Below are 17,143 nucleotides of genomic sequence, written 5' to 3' on the forward strand. Positions count from 1 at the left end.
ACTTGCCCAACCCTTGGCCATGCTTGTCCAGACCCTGACTGCTGGCCCCGAGCTCTGACCCTTTCCCAAACCCTTGACCCTCTGCACTCAAATCCCAACTCTTTGCCCCAAAACCTCCCCGGCTGCTGCCCAAAGCACCCCGAGCTCCAACCCTTGTGATTCAATGAAGTGTAACGATGCTGAATAGATTGATGGAGATGCAGCTTGAAAGACAATTAATAGAAGTTTAATTGGAGTGTTTTAAGAATAGATTTGGGTTGGATTTCAGTGGAATGTGGCTGTAACTCTGTGAGCTGTTGGGTGACAGTAGCTACCAAACTGAGCCATGACAGTGCAACAGCCTTGGGGCTGCAGAAAGTGACGTCATCAATAATGAGCCCAACGAGCAATTAAGAGACAGGAAATATCTTGTTTCCAGTTACAGGGCTTCCTAACGAGTTGGTGCAGGAATGTGTGTTTGAGCTCAGGTAGCCATGGAGGAGAAACATAAAGAGGATGAGCTGAGGGAGAGGAAGACGTCCAGCCTTCATCCCTGAAGCCCAGCGGCAGAGCCCCTGAGTGCCACTGAGCACGCTCTAGCTGGGAGGAGGGAATGGGAATGACTTCCTGGGAATAATTAGCATAACCCTGCCTTTTCTCAGCAATGACACTGCCTGTGTGTAGTTAATGTGTGTCAGGGTGAGAAATCTGGCTGTGATCAGCACACCCAGGGAGGAGCGATCGATCCCCTGTGTGCCCAGCGCTGCCATCAAGGATCCTGCTGCAGAGGCACCAAGGCCACTGAGTTTGGATTCCGGCTTCCTAAGCCATCACGGTCACCATGTCCCTGCCACAGGCTCCCCCAGACACCCCCATTCAGCAATTAATTCAACGATTTCTTAATTACTTTTGCTGTGCATATGACATGGGATCCCTGGGGACCCCTACAGTTACTTAATTAACAGGCTTCTTAATTGCATTCTGCCACCCATCTCCCCATAATTAATTAATTAAATCCCACAGCTGCCCTAGCTTACCTGGACACTTTCTAATTAAATAATTAATCTCTTCCTGTGACTTGGGACCAGAGACCAAATTCTCGTAATCAATTAATTAATTAATTACCTAACTAATTAATTATTTTTTCCATGAGCCTCATTCCCTGGAGAACTGATTAATGAAGTCAAAAGAAAGTGCTCTATTGGTGTGCTCATTAGTAATACGATACCCATGGGAGGTGTCGCTAACAGAAACCCTCCCTCTTCTCGCCCTCACTGCCTTGTTATGCAAAACACATTCCATCCCTCCGCCCCATAAGAACCCCTGACCACTGTCATGGTGCCATCACCCCCTTCCCCAAAACCACCACGCATCACCATGGGCACCCACTGGGCCTCTGCCATCCTCCTCTTCCTCGTCGCCCTCCCAGGTAACGAAGGGGTGGTGAGTACGTGGTGATGGAGATGATGATGATGATGATGATGATGATGATGATGATGATGATGATGATGATGATGATGATGATGATGATGATGATGGTGGTGGGAGCGGCGTCTCACTGGTGTCCTTCCTCCTTCCCCAGGGCTGCGGGTGACCGTGACGCTGGTGGAGTCCGGAGGGGCCTCCAGACACCCGGGGGGTCCCTGCGCCTCCTCTGCAAGGGCTCTGGCTTCACCTTCAGCAGCTATGACATGGGCTGGATGCGCCAGGCGCCTGGGAAGGGGCTCGAGGTTGTCGCATATATTAACAGTGGTGGCAGCAGAGTCTACACGTCCTCGGTCCAGGGCCGGTTCAGCATCTCCAGGGACAACTCCCAGAGCACGGTGACGCTGCAGATGAACAGCCTCAGGGACGATGACACGGCCACCTACTACTGTGCCAAATATGCCAGTGGTACTACTGGTGGTGCTGGTGGTAGTTGGAATGGTTTGAGCCTCAAGCGTGTGGCCTGAGTCCCCTGAGCCTGTTCCCCCCACCCCTCGGCCTCCATCTTCTCCCTCCCTGGCCCAATGGCGCCCGGTTCTCCTCAGCCTCAGCCCTCGGCACCCGGCCTGGGACAGGGCCCAAGGGACGAGGGATTGGGGGAAACAGTTGAGTGTTGGGGTGACCAGTTGAGTGTTGTGGGGACCAGTTGAGGGGTTGGGTTGAAGAACGTTGAGGTTGGAGGGAAACGGTCACAGCTGGAGGCCAATGGCCAAGGGTTGGGCAAAGGTCTCAAGGGGTCGGTAGGAACCACAGTTGGGTTCTGAAGGAAACTGGGGGAGATTTGGGCCAGAAACACTCCAATTTGGGTCTAAATAGGTTGAGAATGGGGCAGACTTGTTCTCCAGGGAGGTGGGAAAACGGTGACGGGGTCGGGGCCACCACCACCATAACCAGCAGCACAATCTTCTTTGGTGCAGTAGTAGGTGGCCGTGTCACCGTCCCTGAGGCTGTTCATCTGCAGCGTCACCGTGCTCTGGGAGTTGTCCCTGGAGATGCTGAACCGGCCCTTGACCAACGGCGCATAGTCAGTGCTGCCAAAGATGTCAACCCTCGCGACGTACTCGAGCCCCTTCCCGGGCGCCTGGCGCATCCATCCCATGCCGGTGTTGCTGAAGGTGAAGCCAGACCCCTGGCAGAGGAGGCGCAGGGACCCCCCAGGTGTCTGGAGGCCCCTCCAGACTCCACCAGCGTCACGGCCGCCTGCAGCCCTGGGGAAGGAGGAAGGACACCAGTGAGTCGCCCGCTCCCACCATCATCATCATCATCATCATCATCATCATCATCATCATCATCATCATCATCATCATCATCATCATCATCATCATCATCATCTCCATCGCCATGTCCTCACCATCCCCTCGTTACCTGGATTGGTTTGCAAATATTTACCCCACTGCTGGCAGCACCTACTCTGGGTCATTGGTCACATTGTCCCAACCTCTCTAGAGAACAATCTTTTGATCCATCTTTGGTCCAAATCTCAACCAGTTTCCTTAAGAACCTGCCCGTGGTGCCCATCAACACCCTGAGCCCTTTGCCCAGCCCTTGGCCATTGGCCACATGGAGCCAAACATGGTCAGCTCTTGGCCCGAACCCACCCAAGCTGGGGGCAGAACGGCAAAGCCGGGCAAGGCGTCGCTCCAATGGCCGTGGGTTGGGGTCACTAGTTGTGGTTTGGGGTGACCAGATGTAGGTTGTGGTGACCAGTTGAAGGGTGGGCTGATCGGCTGAGTTTTGCAGGGAAAAGGGTTGAGGTTGGGGGGACTGGTCAAAGCTGGAGGCCAGTGGCCAAGAGATGGGTCAGCTGGGTCAACTCTTGATCCAACCATCAAAGACCCTGGGGAGTTGGGGATTCCCTGGGAAATGGGCTGCTCATCTGTAGCCCAGACTTACTCCCCTTGCAGGACGAGGACACGGACGTGGAGGCGACTTCCTGGCTCTCTCTCCTCAGCCAAGCTGGCTTCCTTCCTGGCCCACTCCTCTTCCCACAGCCTGCGACAGCCTGTTCTTGTGCCGCCAAGATTTCCTTCTGGAGCAGCATCCACCCCTCCTGGGCTCCTTTGCCCTCAAGGGCTGCCTCCCCTGGGATCTTCTCCAGCAGCTGCCTGAGCAGCCCAAAGGCAGCCCTAGGGCAGCCTGAGGGGGCTGTTCTGCTCTCTCCCTTCCTGCCTTCTCCCAGCACTGATAATTCTCTCAGCTCATGGTCACTGTGCCCCAGGCATCCTCCACCCTTCCCATCCCCCACTGGGCCTTCTCTGGGTACAAACCTCAAGCCCAGCAGGGCCCCTTCAGAGGCACTTTTCCTGGGCATCTGCCTGGGGCTCTGTGCAAACCCCCTTTAATTACTTCATTAACTGATTCCTTAATTGCTTTCTGCCATACCTATCCTCATATTAATTAATTAACTCACACAGCTGCCACGTCTTCCTGGGAGACCATGTAATTAATTGATTAACTCCTTGTTTTGAACAGACACCTAAAAGCAGACCCTCATAATTAATTATGACGTGGCAATGGAGATGATGATGATGGTGATGATGGTGGGAGCAGGCGACTCACTGGTGTCCTTCCTCCTTCCCCAGGGCTGCGGGCGGCCGTGACGCTGGTGGAGTCTGGAGGGGCCTCCAGACACCCGGGGGGTCCCTGCGCCTCCTCTGCAAGGGCTCTGGGTTCACCCTCTGCAGCTTTGCCATGGGCTGGATGCGCCAGGCGCCCGGGAAGGGGCTCGAATACGTTGCTGGTATCTCCAGCACTGGTGGCAGCACCTACTACGCGCCGTCAGTCAAGGGCCAGTTCAGCATCTCCAGGGACAACTCCCAGAGCACGGTGACGCTGCAGATGAACATCCTCAGGGACGGTGACACGGCCACCTACTACTGTGTGAAATATGATGGTGCTGGTACTGTTACTTTCAGTGGTTGGTGACCCCAACCCAGTCCCCGTGTCTCCACATCCCCGGAGAACCATTTTGAGCTCCAATATCAACTGGGTTTGATCCATTCAGTCGCCTGGTGCCACCATCAGCCTCCTCATCTGCATCATCATCCCTCAGGGGGGGCAAGCCTGGGCTGAGCTGTTGACAGTGCCCCAAGGGCTGAGGTTTGGGGTGACCAGATGGGGCTTTGGGGTGAAGAGCTTTGAGGTTGGAGAGAACCAGTAACAGCTGGAGGCCGATGGCCAAGGATTGTGCAAAGGGCTCAGGGGGTTGGTGGGCACCACAGGCAGGTTCTGAACAACAGTGGGAAAGGTTTGGGCTGAAAATACTCAAAGATGGTTCAAAAGAGGTTGAGAATGGGCCTGTCTGACTTGTCCAAACCCCAAGCCAGCACCCCAGACCTTGGCAGCAGAGCCACATCGTGACCATCCTCGCCTGAAACATCGGCCCTGGGCCCAACCCTTGGCCATTGGCCTCCAGCTTTCCCAGCCCCGTGCAGAAGTGACCATTCAGTTGGGGCAAAAGTGTCGATAATTGGGCCAGAATTGTTCTCCAGGGAGAAGGGGACACGGGGACAGGGTCGGGGCCACCAGTAACATAATCACCATAATAACCATAAGCAGCTCTGCCACAGTAGTAGGTGGCTGTGTCATTCTCCATGAGGCTGTTCATCTGCAGCAACACCGTGCTCTGGGAGTTGTCCCTGGAGACGGTGAACCGGCCCTGGACCGAGGGCGCGTAGTAGATGTAACTACTGCTGGTGTAAATAGTCGCAACGTACTCAAGCCCCTTCCCGGGCACCTGGCGAGACCAAACAATATAGTTGCTGCCAAAGGTGAAGCCAGAGGCCTTGCAGAGGAGGCCCAGGGACCCCCCGGGTGTCTGGAGGCCCCTCCGGACTCCACCAGCGTCACGGCCGCCCACAGCCCTGGGGAAGGAGGAAGGACACCAGTGAGTCGCCCAGTCCCACCATCATCAGCCTCATCATCGGCGTCCTTGTCCTTCAAGGGGAGCAAGTCTGGGTCGAGCCTTTGCCATGGCTCGCAGAACCGAGGGTTGGGGTGACCAGTTGAGGGTTGGGTGGAACGGTCACATCTGGGTCCTTTGACTTTGTATCTCAGGTCTCGGCCCTGTTCGACCCAAACCCCAACCGATCCCCCCAACCCTCAACTGGTCACCCCAAACCTCAGCCCTTGGAGCGATATCTCACCTGTCTTCGCCATTCTGCCCCAAGCTCGGGCTGCTTCGGGCCTGACCGTTACCAGATCTGCCCCAACCTTGAGTAGTCTCAGCCCAAACCTTGACTGCTTCCCCTCCGAAACATATCTGTGTGACCTGAAGCTCGTGACCCTCACACCCTGACTCTCCATGGTTCCTGAACCAAACCCCACCACGTCCAGCCCCAAAGCTCGACAGGGTTCACCCCAAGCGCTGACGCTTCTCGGTTGCAGCACCGACGGTCCCCCCCAAACCCACATCTTGTGCCGCCCCCACCTTGGACTTTCTTTGCCCAAAGCTGGAGTGGTTCTGACCCAACCCTGGACTGTGGTACCCTGAAACTTCCAGATCACCCCTGAATGGAGTCCCCAGGGCTGCGGGTGGCCATGACACTGGTGGAATCTGGAGGTGCCTCAAGACACCCGGGGGGTCCCTGCGCCTCCTCTGCAAGGGCTCTGGCTTCAACTTCGGCAGCACCCGCATAGGATGGGTGCGCCAGGCGCCCGGGAAGGGGCTGGAGTACGTTGCGCAGATTAACAGCGGTGGTAGTTGGACAGACTACGCGGCATCGGTCAAGGGCCGGTTCAGCATCTCCAGGGACGATTCCCAAAGCACAGTGACGCTGCAGATGAACAGCCTCAGGGACGGTGACACGGCCACCTACTACTGCGCGAAACGTGCTTATTATGGTAGTGCTGGTGGTGTTGCTGGCAGCCCCAACCCCATCTCTGTGTCCCCACCTCCCTGGAGAACAAGTCTGCCCCATTCTCAGCCTTTTCTGACCCAATTTTGAATGTTTCTTCCCAAATCTCCCCCAGTTTCCTTCAGAACACAACTGTGGGGCCTACCGACCTCTTGAGGCCTTTGCCCAACCCTTGGCCATTGGCCTCCAGCTGTGACCATTTCCATCCAACGTCAATGTTCCTCAACCCCAACACTCAACTGGTCACTTCAACATCCAAATGGTCACCCCAACACTCAACTGGTCACCCCAACACGTGTCCCTTGGGCCCCCGTCCCAGGCCGGGTGCCAAGGGCTGACGCTGAGGAGAACCGGGCGCCATTGGGCCAGGGAGGGAAAAGATGGAGGCCGAGGGGTGGGGGGAACAGGCTCAGGGGACTCAGGCCACACGGTTGAGGCCCAAACCACTCCAACTACCACCAGCACCACTAGTAGTACCACCAGCATATTTGGCGCAGTAGTAGGTGGCCGTGTCACCATCCCTGAGGCTGTTCATCTGCAGCGTCACCGTGCTCTGGGAGTTGTCCCTGGAGATGCTGAACCGGCCCTTGACTGAGGACGCGTAGACGCTGCTGCAACCACTGTTAATATATGCGACAACCTCGAGCCCCTTCCCAGGCGCTTGGCGAGCCCAGTTCCTGTCGTAGCTGCTGAAGGTGAAGCCAGAGCCCTTGCAGAGGAGGCGCAGGGACCCCCCGGGTGTCTGGAGGCCCCTCCGGACTCCACCAGCGTCATGGCCGCCCGCAGCCCTGGGGAAGGAGGAAGGACACCAGTGAGTCGCCCGCTCCCACCATCATCATCATCATCATCATCATCATCATCATCATCATCATCATCATCATCATCATCATCATCATAATCATCAATCTCCATCGCCATGTCCTCACCACCCCCTCATTACCTGGGAGAGCGACGAGGAAGAGGAGGATGGGGGAGCCCCAGAGGTTGTCCATTGTGATGTGTAGTGGGTTTGGGGAGGGGGGTGATGACACCATGACAGGGGTTGGGGGGTTCTTATAGGGCAAAGGTGTTCTCTTATAGGCCCGTTCTGCCCCGAACTTGGAGCAAGTTGGGCTCCATGTGGCCAATGGACAAGGTTTGGGCAAAGGGCTCAAGGGGTTGGTGGGCAGCACAGGCAGGTTCTGAAGGAAACTGGTTGAGATTTGGGTAAAACCCACTCAAAGATGGGTCAAAAAAGGTTGATAATGGGCCAAAATTATTCTCCAGGGAGGTGGGGACAACGTGACCGATGACCCATAGTAGGTGCTGCCAGCAGTAGGGAAAACACTTGCAAACCAATCCAGCCCCTTCCCAGGCGTCTCTGGCACACAACCCATGCAGGTGCTGCTGAAGTCAAAGCCAGAGGCGTTACAGAGGAGGCACAGGGACCCACCGGGTGTCTGGAGGTTTGGGGGCAATGATGGATTTCCCTGGAGAATTTCTAATTAATTAACTAAGCCCTTGTTGTGACTGGACACCTGAGACCAGACTCTCGTGATTAATTAATTAATTGATTGATTAACTAATTAATTTTTCCCCGCACCTCATTCCATCGACAACGAATTAAATAAGTCAAACGAACCGCAGTGGGTGTGCTCGGTAGCGATCCGATACCCGGGGGAGGTAATGAGCCACCCCCTTCCTGACGACACCGCTTCATTATGCAAATCACCTCCTGCCCCTTTGCCGTATAAGAACCTCCCAACCCCATCATGGCTCCATCACCCCCCTCCCCAAAACCACCACCCATCCCCATGGGCACCCGCTGGGCCTCCCCCATCCTCCTCTTCCTCGTTGCCCTCCCAGGTAACGAGGGGGTGGTGAGGACGTGGCAATGGAGATGATGATGATGATGATGATGATGATGATGATGATGATGATGATGATGATGATGATGATGATGATGATGATGATGGTGGGAGCGGGCGACTCACTGGTGTCCTTCCTCCTTCCCCAGGGCTGCGGGAGGCCGTGACGCTGGTGGAGTCCAGAGGGGCCTCCAGACACCCGGGGGGTCCCTGCGCCTCCTCTGCAAGGGCTCTGGCTTCGACTTCAGCAGCTACGGCATGGGATGGGTGCAACAGACACCTGGGAAGGGACTCGAGCCTGTTGCAGTTATTAACAAGGATGGGAACAGCACCTTCTACGCGCCCTCGGTCAAGGGGCGTTTCATCATCTCCAGGGACAACTCCCAGAGCACGGTGACGCTGCAGATGAACAGCCTCAGGGACGGTGACACGGCAGCGGACGGTGTCCCCTCGCAGCCCATGGATAAGGACGGGGAGCAGAGACCATCTACAGCCTGTGCAGAGACCGACCCACCCCGCAGCAGAGTGGGAGAGCGGCTCTGGTGGGAGTCTGGCCTCCAGCCAGGGCCAAACAACCACCCACGGCCACGGACTTGGCCCTCAGGGGGAGCAAGTCTGAGCTGAGCCTTGGACATGGCTCCAGTGTTCAGGGGTTGGGGTGACCAGTTGAGGTTTGGGGTGACCAGTTTGGGGTTGGGGTAAACAGTTGGTGTCTGGAACAAAATCAATGGAGTTTGGAGGGATACGGTCAAAGCTGGAGGCCAATGGCCAAGGGTTGGACAAAGGGCTCCAGGGGTTGGTGGGCACCACAGGCAGGGGTTGCAGTAAACTGGTCGAGCTTTGGCACTAACCACTCAAAGTTGTGTCAAAAGAGGATGAAAACAGGCAAAAGCTTTTCTCCGGGGAGGTGGGGATACGGGAACAGGGTCGGGACCACCAGCAAGATAATAACCAGCATAACCAGTACCAGCATTTTTGGCACAGTAGTAGGTGGCCGTGTCACCGTCCCTGAGGCTGTTCATCTGCAGCATCACCGTGCTCTGGGAGTTGTCCCTGGAGATGCTGAACCGGCCCTGGACCGATGGTGCGTATTCTGTGTAACCACCACTTCTCTCAATACCTGCAATGAAATCCAGCCCCTTCCCGGGCGCCTGGCGAACCCACTGCATGCCATAGCTGTCAAAGGAGAAGCCAGAGGCCTTGCAGAGGAGGCGCAGGGACACCCCGGGTGTCTGGAGGCCCCTCCGGACTCCACCAGCGTCACTGCCGCCCACAGCCCTGGGGAAGGAGGAAGGACACCAGTGAGTCACCCGCTCCCACCACCATCATCATCATCATCATCATCATCATCATCATCATCATCATCATCATCATCATCATCATCATCATTATCATCATATCCATCACCACGTCCTCACCACCCCCTCGTTACCTGGGAGGGCGATGAGGAAGAGGAGGATGGGGGAGGTCGAGCAGGTGCCCATGGTGATGGGTGGTGGGTTTGGGGAAGGGGGTGATGGCACCATGACAGGGTCGGGGGTTCTTATGGGGCAGAGGTGTGGGGGCTGATTTGCATAATGAGGCCAGGCAGATGGGGAGGGAGATTGGGGCTCATTACCTCGCCTTGGGTATCGGAATGCTAATGAGAGCACCCAGTTTGTGTGTGTGTCTCCAGGGAATCCATTTTGGTAATTAATTAATTAATTAGTTAATTAACAGACCTGAGATTTACCCCAGGGAACTCGCAGCAGCTGTACAGCCAAAAACCAATTAGTTAATAATTAATTACAGGGGTACTTTGGGAAGCCAGTGATCAGGTGTATGGCCAGAACAATTAATGAATTCATTAATTAATGAAGGGTGGTATCTCTCTGGGGAAGCGGCCATTTGGCTAAACAACCAATTAATTAATAAATTCCAGGTGCCCCAGTGATCTCGACAATGGTCAAATTAAGCAATTAACTAAGCAGGGGCGGTGTGCTGAACCCTGATAACTTCTGTGCCCTTAGTTAATTACAATCCCTGATCGCTTCTTTACCCTCATTAATTAATTACCAGCTCTACCGGGATTGCTTCTTTGCCCCTAATAATTTAATGTCAAGCTCTGCAGTGCCTCGATCACTTGCCGTTAATTAATTAATTGCAAGCTCTGCCTGATCACTTCTTCACCACAATTACTTAATGAAAGCCTCTACATTGATCGCTTATTTGCCATTAATTAATTAATTGCAAGGCATGATCACACGTTTACCCCAATTAATTAATTAACTGTCAGCTGTGCTTGATACCTTCTTTTCCCTTTAATTAATTATGACCTCATCACTGAGGCCAGAATTGAGCATTGCCCTGTGTCTCCCCCTCTGTATGTGGGAGAAATCAGGGGCATTTGGGGAAAAAAAGGGAATTGGGAGGGGGAAGGGAATTGTATTGGGAAAAGTGGGAAAATTTGGGGGGAGTGAGAGAATTTCAGGGGAAATGGAATTAGGTGGGAATTAGGGAATTTTGGCCAGAAATTAAGGGGCTTTGTGGGAAAAATGAGGGGATTTAGGGGAGAAAATGAACAAATTTGGGGGTAATTAGGGAATTTTGTGGGGAAATGAGGGAATTTAGGGGAAATCAGGGGATTTTGGGAGGAATATGAAAGAATTTGTGGTGAAATGTGGGAATTTGTGGGGGGATATGACAGAATTCTGGGAGGAAGGGAGAAATTTTGGGCAAAATGAGGGAATTTGGGGGGAAGATGAGGGAATTTCAGGTGAATATGAGGGAATTTGGGTGGAATACGAGGGAATCAGGGATTAAGTTACAGAATTTTGTTGGCAAATTAGGGAATTCTATGAAAAATGAGAGAATTAGAAGGGAAAGGAGGGGATTTGGGGAGAAGATGAGGGAATTCAGGGGAATTTAGGAAATTTGGGTAGAAAATGAGAGAATTTTGGGGGAAATGAGGGAATTTAGAGGAGAATGTGATGGAATTTTTTGGGAAAACATGGGAATTTGGGGCAGCAGACTGAAGTCTTCCAGATTCTGAGCCAAGATTTAGAAATAAAGGGTGTGAACTTGGAGGAAAAAGCGGGAATTCCAGTGAGAATAAGCAAGAATCTGGGGAAAAACATGTGGATTTTGGGGGAAATGTGAGGATTTTGGGGAAGATATGAGGATTTGGGGGAATTACCGATTCCTCATGCACAGAGAACACCCTTGAGCTACCGGAGGTGAAGCCAGATGAGTCACAGCCAGGATTCCAGGAAGAATTTGGGTGAAATTCAAATGGTTTTGGGTTTTGTGCTTGGAACGAGTCTTGGGTCTTTGTGCCAGGACACCAGGGAGATGCTGGGAGGTGGGGACATGGCGATGGGGTGGTGACCACCAGCACCAGTTACAGCACGATGAAAAAAACCACCAGCAGGAGCTCTGACACAGTAATAGGTGGCCGTGTCACTGTCCCTGAGGCTGTTCATCTGCAATGTCACCGTGCTCTGGGAGTTGTCCCTGGAGATGCTGAATCGGCCCTGGACCCAGGGCGTGTAGTCTATCCAAATACCACCGCTGTTAATCTGCGCAACGTACTCCAGCCCCTTCCCAGGCACCTGGCGCACCCACAACATGTTGTAGTTCCTGAAGTCAAAGCCAGAGCCCTTGCAGAGGAGGCGCAGGGACCCCCCGGGTGTCTGGAGGCCCCTCCGGACTCCACCAGCGTCACGGCTGCCCGCAGCCCTGGGGAAGGAGGAAGGACACCAGTAAGTCGCCCGCTCCCACCATCATCATCATCATCATCATCATCATCATCATCATCATCATCATCATCATCATCATCATCATCATCATCTCCATCGCCACATCCTCACCACCCCCTCGTTACCTGGGAGGGCGACGAGGAAGAGGAGGATGGGGTAAGCCCAGTGGGTGCCCGTGGTGATGGGTGGTGGGTTTGGGGAGGGGGGTGATGGTGCCGTGATGGGGTAAGGGGATTCTTATAGGGCAGAGGGGTGGGGGGTGATTTGCATAACGAGGCAGGTAGAGAGGGTTGGGAGGCCAAATGCCCAACAAGCCGCTCGCTCACAACCCTTTTGAGCCAAAAATGGGAGCAAACAGCTCTCAGGAGGGTCAGGATCCAAGCTAAGGACAGAGGGATCACTCTGCAATTAGTGCAAAGAGCAAAACAGACTAAAGGAAAGAAAAGGGATTTATTACACTACAACTACACCCCCAGTGACAACAGAGTCAGGTGATGAGAAGCACGGACAGGTCATAAAGCACCTTCCCCACCCCTCCCTTCCTAGAAGACTGCACTTTATACACGACTTTACCCCCTTCTTCCCCCTGTCATGGCACAGGGAGGGGCAGGGACTGGGGGCTCTCATCTCCCACAGTCAGCACAGCCCACAGGAGAGGAAAAGTCAAAGCAAAGACTCTGCCTGGCAGGAAAAGGCTTCCTTGATGTTGTTCCTCAAAGTTCCTTCTCTCAGGGATCAGCTGGAGCTGGGAGCAAAGCTGACCCAGGCAGCACCTTCTTCCAGCAGAAGGACCTTATGCTGCTCTTCCCTGGGTCACATCTCCAACCACAGCTGCTGTCTACATCCCTGTGGAAAGCCCACGAGCCAGGCTGAGTGCTGACCCCAGCAGCAGCAGAGTCCCTGAGACAGCACACAGCCCCCAGGGGTGCAGGGACGGGATCGGGGCCACCATCATTATTATAACTACCATCAGCTACAGTATCAGCTTAGGCACAGCAGTAGGTGGCCGTGTCACCGTCCCTGAGGCTGTTCATCTGCAGCATCACCGTGCTCTGGGAGTTGTCCCTGGAGATGCTGAAACGGCCCTTGAACGACGGCGTGTACCATGTGCTGCTACCATCCTTGTTAATCCTTGCAACCCACTCCAGCCCCTTCCCGGGCACCTGGCGCACCCATCCCATTTGGACACTGCTGAAGTCAAAGCCAGAGGCATTGAGAGGAGGCGCAGGGACCCCCCGGGTGTCTGGAGGCCCCTCCGGACTCTACCAGCGTCACGGCCGCCCGCAGCCCTGGAGAAGGAGGAAGGACACCAGTGAGTCGCCCGCTCCCACCATCATCATCATCATCATCATCATCATCATCATCATCATCATCATCATCATCATCATCATCATCATCATCATCATCATCTCCATCATCATCTCCATCACCACGTCCTCACCACCCCCTCGTTACCTGGGAGGGCGACGAGGAAGAGGAGGGTGGGGGAGGCCCAGTGGGTGCCCATAGCGATGGGTGGTGGGTTTGGGGAGGGGGGAGATGGCACCATGGTGGGGTCAGTTGCTTCTTACAAAGTGGAAGGGTGGGGGTGATTTGCATAAGGAGGTAAGGCGGGTGTGGGGTGAGGGGGTGGCTCATTACCTCTTCCTGGGTATCAGATTGCTAACGAGCACACCCACTTGTTTTTTGTTTGACTTAATTGACATGCGGAAAACAGACTCTATAACTCGAAAGTTATAAAGTAGTTGTGTTTATTCAGCGCTGGGTGCACGGGGCATCTCTCCACCACAAGCGTGCACCCCTACACAGCCAGCCGTTGGTGTATTTATACAATCTAATAATGAATATTCATTTTATGCCTATACATATTAATTACCTGTACCCGCCTACCCTCGCCTCCTATGCTAATTAGTTTATCGTCTTTCACACTTGTGCAGATCCTTCAAAAAATGATGGGCCTGGGTCTCTGGTGGTCCATGGGATGAAGGCCCCGAGTCTTCCTCACATTGTACTTTTCAACTTTCTTGCCTGGAACGCCAGAACCTTGCCAACCTGCAGTGTTCTTATCCATTTGGACCAATTTATGTCCCTACAGGGAGACCTATGGGTGTATTCCAGCTATCTGTTCCCTCATTAGCAAAGAGATACTTGACATCTCTGTGATGGATGTTATCCTGTTCCCATTCTGTCTTCTGAATCCCAAATTCCTACAGCTGTTTCCTACAAAATCTACCTCCCTCCAAGCCAGTTCCTGTGGGCCTCCTTATCTGTTTCTTTAAGCTACACAGTTACGTGACTTAAATCTTGTGAGCTATTCTTTCTATTTTTATATGCTCCCCCCATATCACTTTAATGACTTCATTAAGTTCTATCTTGATTGCTTTCCAATGTGCCTCTCCCCACAATTAATTAATTATCCCACACAGCTGCCACATATTCCCTGGTGACTCTATAATTAATTAATTTAATCACTGCTTGTTTTTACTGGACACCTGAGACAAGACTCTTGTAACTAATGAATTAACTAATCAACTTATTAATTAATTTCTCCCTGGGCCTCCGCCATCCTCCTCTTCCTCGTCGCCCTCCCAGGTAACGAGCGGATTTTGAGGACGTGGCGATGGAGATTGATGATGATGATGATGATGATGATGATGATGGTGATGATGATGATGGTGGGAGCAGGCAACTCACTGGTGTCCTTCCTCCTTCCCCAGGGCTGCGGGCGGCCGTGACGCTGGTGGAGTCCAGAGGGGCCTCCAGACACCCGGGGGGTCCCTGCGCCTCCTCTGCAAGGGCTCTGGCTTCGACTTCAGCAGCTTTGGAATGGGATGGATGCGCCAGGTACCCGGGAAGGGGCTCGAATACGTTGCAGGTATTAGTAGCGGTGGTGGCACCAACTACGCGCCATCAGTCCAGGGCCGGTTCAGCATCTCCAGGGACAACTCCCAGAGCACGGTGACGCTGCAGATGAACAGCCTCGGGGACGGTGACACGGCCACCTACTGCTGTGCCAAAGCTGTTGATAATTATGAGGTTGGTGCTGGTGGAGGCCCCATCCCCGTATCTCCACCTCCCTGGAGAAAAAATTCAAGTTCAAAAATCAACCTTTTTTTGACCCTTTGACTTGCCCGGTCCCACCATCACCCTCCTCATCTGCGCCACTGTCCCTCAGGGGGAGCAAGTCTGGGACAAGCTACTGAACGTGCTCCAACAGTCAAGAGCTGGGATTGAGCAGTTGAGAACTGGGGTGACCAGGTGACTGTTGGGTGGAACAGTGTCGTGGTTTCACCCCGGCTGAGAGCCGAGATCCACGCAGCTGCTTGCTCCTTAAAGGAAAAGAGCAGGGAAGAGGGAAGGAGCTGGCGGGGGGCGAGGGGGAGAGATATCGGAAGGAAAAAGGAAGGGGCAAATAACCCCAAAACCAAGAAATAAGAGGCCCGTGGGTTGAGATAAGGACAGTTTACTAAGATAACAGAAAGATACAATATATCAATGCTAACAGGACTTCAAAGCAAAAATATATGAAGCTGGTGATACCCAATGCAGTTTCTCACCAAACCCACAGCTCAGGCCGTGCCACCCAGCGCCGTCCCAGAACCCGACCGTCCCCCAAGAACCGCGCGTCCCGGAGCTGCCCTCGGCCTTCCTCCCGTCAGCCCCCGATATCCTGGGCAGGACGTAACTGGCTGGAATACTCTCTTTGGCCAGTTGGGTCACCTGTCCTGGCTTCGCCCCTCCTGTCTCATGAAGAGCTGAGAAAGTCCTTGACTGGCAGTAATTAACAACATCAGGGTGTTATCAGCACTACTCCCATTGTAACTACCAAACACAGCATCCCATCCGCTGCTGCAAATGAAATTAACTCCATCCTGACCAAAACCAGGACAACTGGTTATATTGAATCGTGGGGCACCTGGATTGTTGTCACCGTCTCCTCCGGTAAGTCCTCGTCACCATCATCTCACCGGGACAGATTTTGGTCATTTTTGACCCAAAATTTCACCTTCCCAGGGCAGGAGCTAACAAGGCCCCCCTCCCCTCATCTCAGCCGCCGAGCCTCGTTATGCAAATCACCACCCAACCCTCCACCCCATAAGAACCCCCCGATCCCTCATGGCGCCATCACCCCCCTCCCCAAACCCGCCACCCATCCCCATGGGCACCCGCTGGGCCTCCCCCATCCTCCTCTTCCTCATCGCCCTCCCAGGTAACGCGAGTGTGGTGAGGACATGGCGATGGAGATGATGATGATGATGATGATGATGATGATGATGATGATGATGATGATGATGATGATGATGATGATGATGATGGTGGGAGCAGGCGACTCACTGGTGTCCTTCCTCCTTCCCCAGGGCTGCGGGCGGCCGTGACGCTGGTGGAGTCCGGAGGGGCCTCCAGACACCCGGGGGGTCCCTGCACCTCCTCTGCAAGGGCTCTGGCTTCACCATCAGCAGCTATGCCATGGTTTGGGCTCACCAGGCTCCTGGGAAGGGGCTGGAGTGGGTCGCAGCTATTTGGAGCAACGGTAGACTACGCTCTGTCAGTCAAGGGCCGGTTCAGCATCTCCAGGGACAACTCCCAGAGCACGGTGAGGCTGCAGATGAACAGCCTCAGGGACAGTGACACGGCCACCTACTACTGTGCCAAACATGCTTATAGTGGTGGTGCTTATAGTATTGGTGGCCCAAACCCTGTCCCCATGTACCCATCTGCCTGAAGAACAATTTACGCTTATCACTAACAGTTTTTTACCCAACTTTCCATATTTTCAGCCCAAATCCTGACCAGTTATATTCAAACTCTTCCTGTGGTGCCCACCAACCCTTGAAGCCCTTTCCCCAACCCCTTGCCATTGGCCACATGGAGCCTAACACAGTCAGTGCTTGGCCTGAAGCAGCTCAAGCTGGGGGCAGAATGGCCAAGCCAGGCAAGACGTTTCTCAAAGGGCCGAGTGTTGGGCTGACCAGTTGAGGGTTGGGGTGAATAGAGTTGAGGTTTGAAGGAAACAGTCAAAGCTGGAGGACAATGGCCAAGGGTTGGGCACAGGGCTCAAGGGGTTGGTGGGCACCACAGTCATGTTTTGGCCAAAGTGATCGAGTTTTGGGAAAAAAAACATCCAATGGAATGTCCTCATCATATCAGCACTGCGGGGCTGTCAGGAGGTCCCAAATCCCCACTGCCAGGGCAGTGCTGGGAGCAGCTCCTTCTCCCTCCCTGACAATGTCTCTGCTGC

The sequence above is a fragment of the Gallinula chloropus genome, assembly GCF_964237585.1.
Source record: "Gallinula chloropus genome assembly, chromosome: 34".
Lineage (NCBI taxonomy): Eukaryota > Metazoa > Chordata > Aves > Gruiformes > Rallidae > Gallinula > Gallinula chloropus.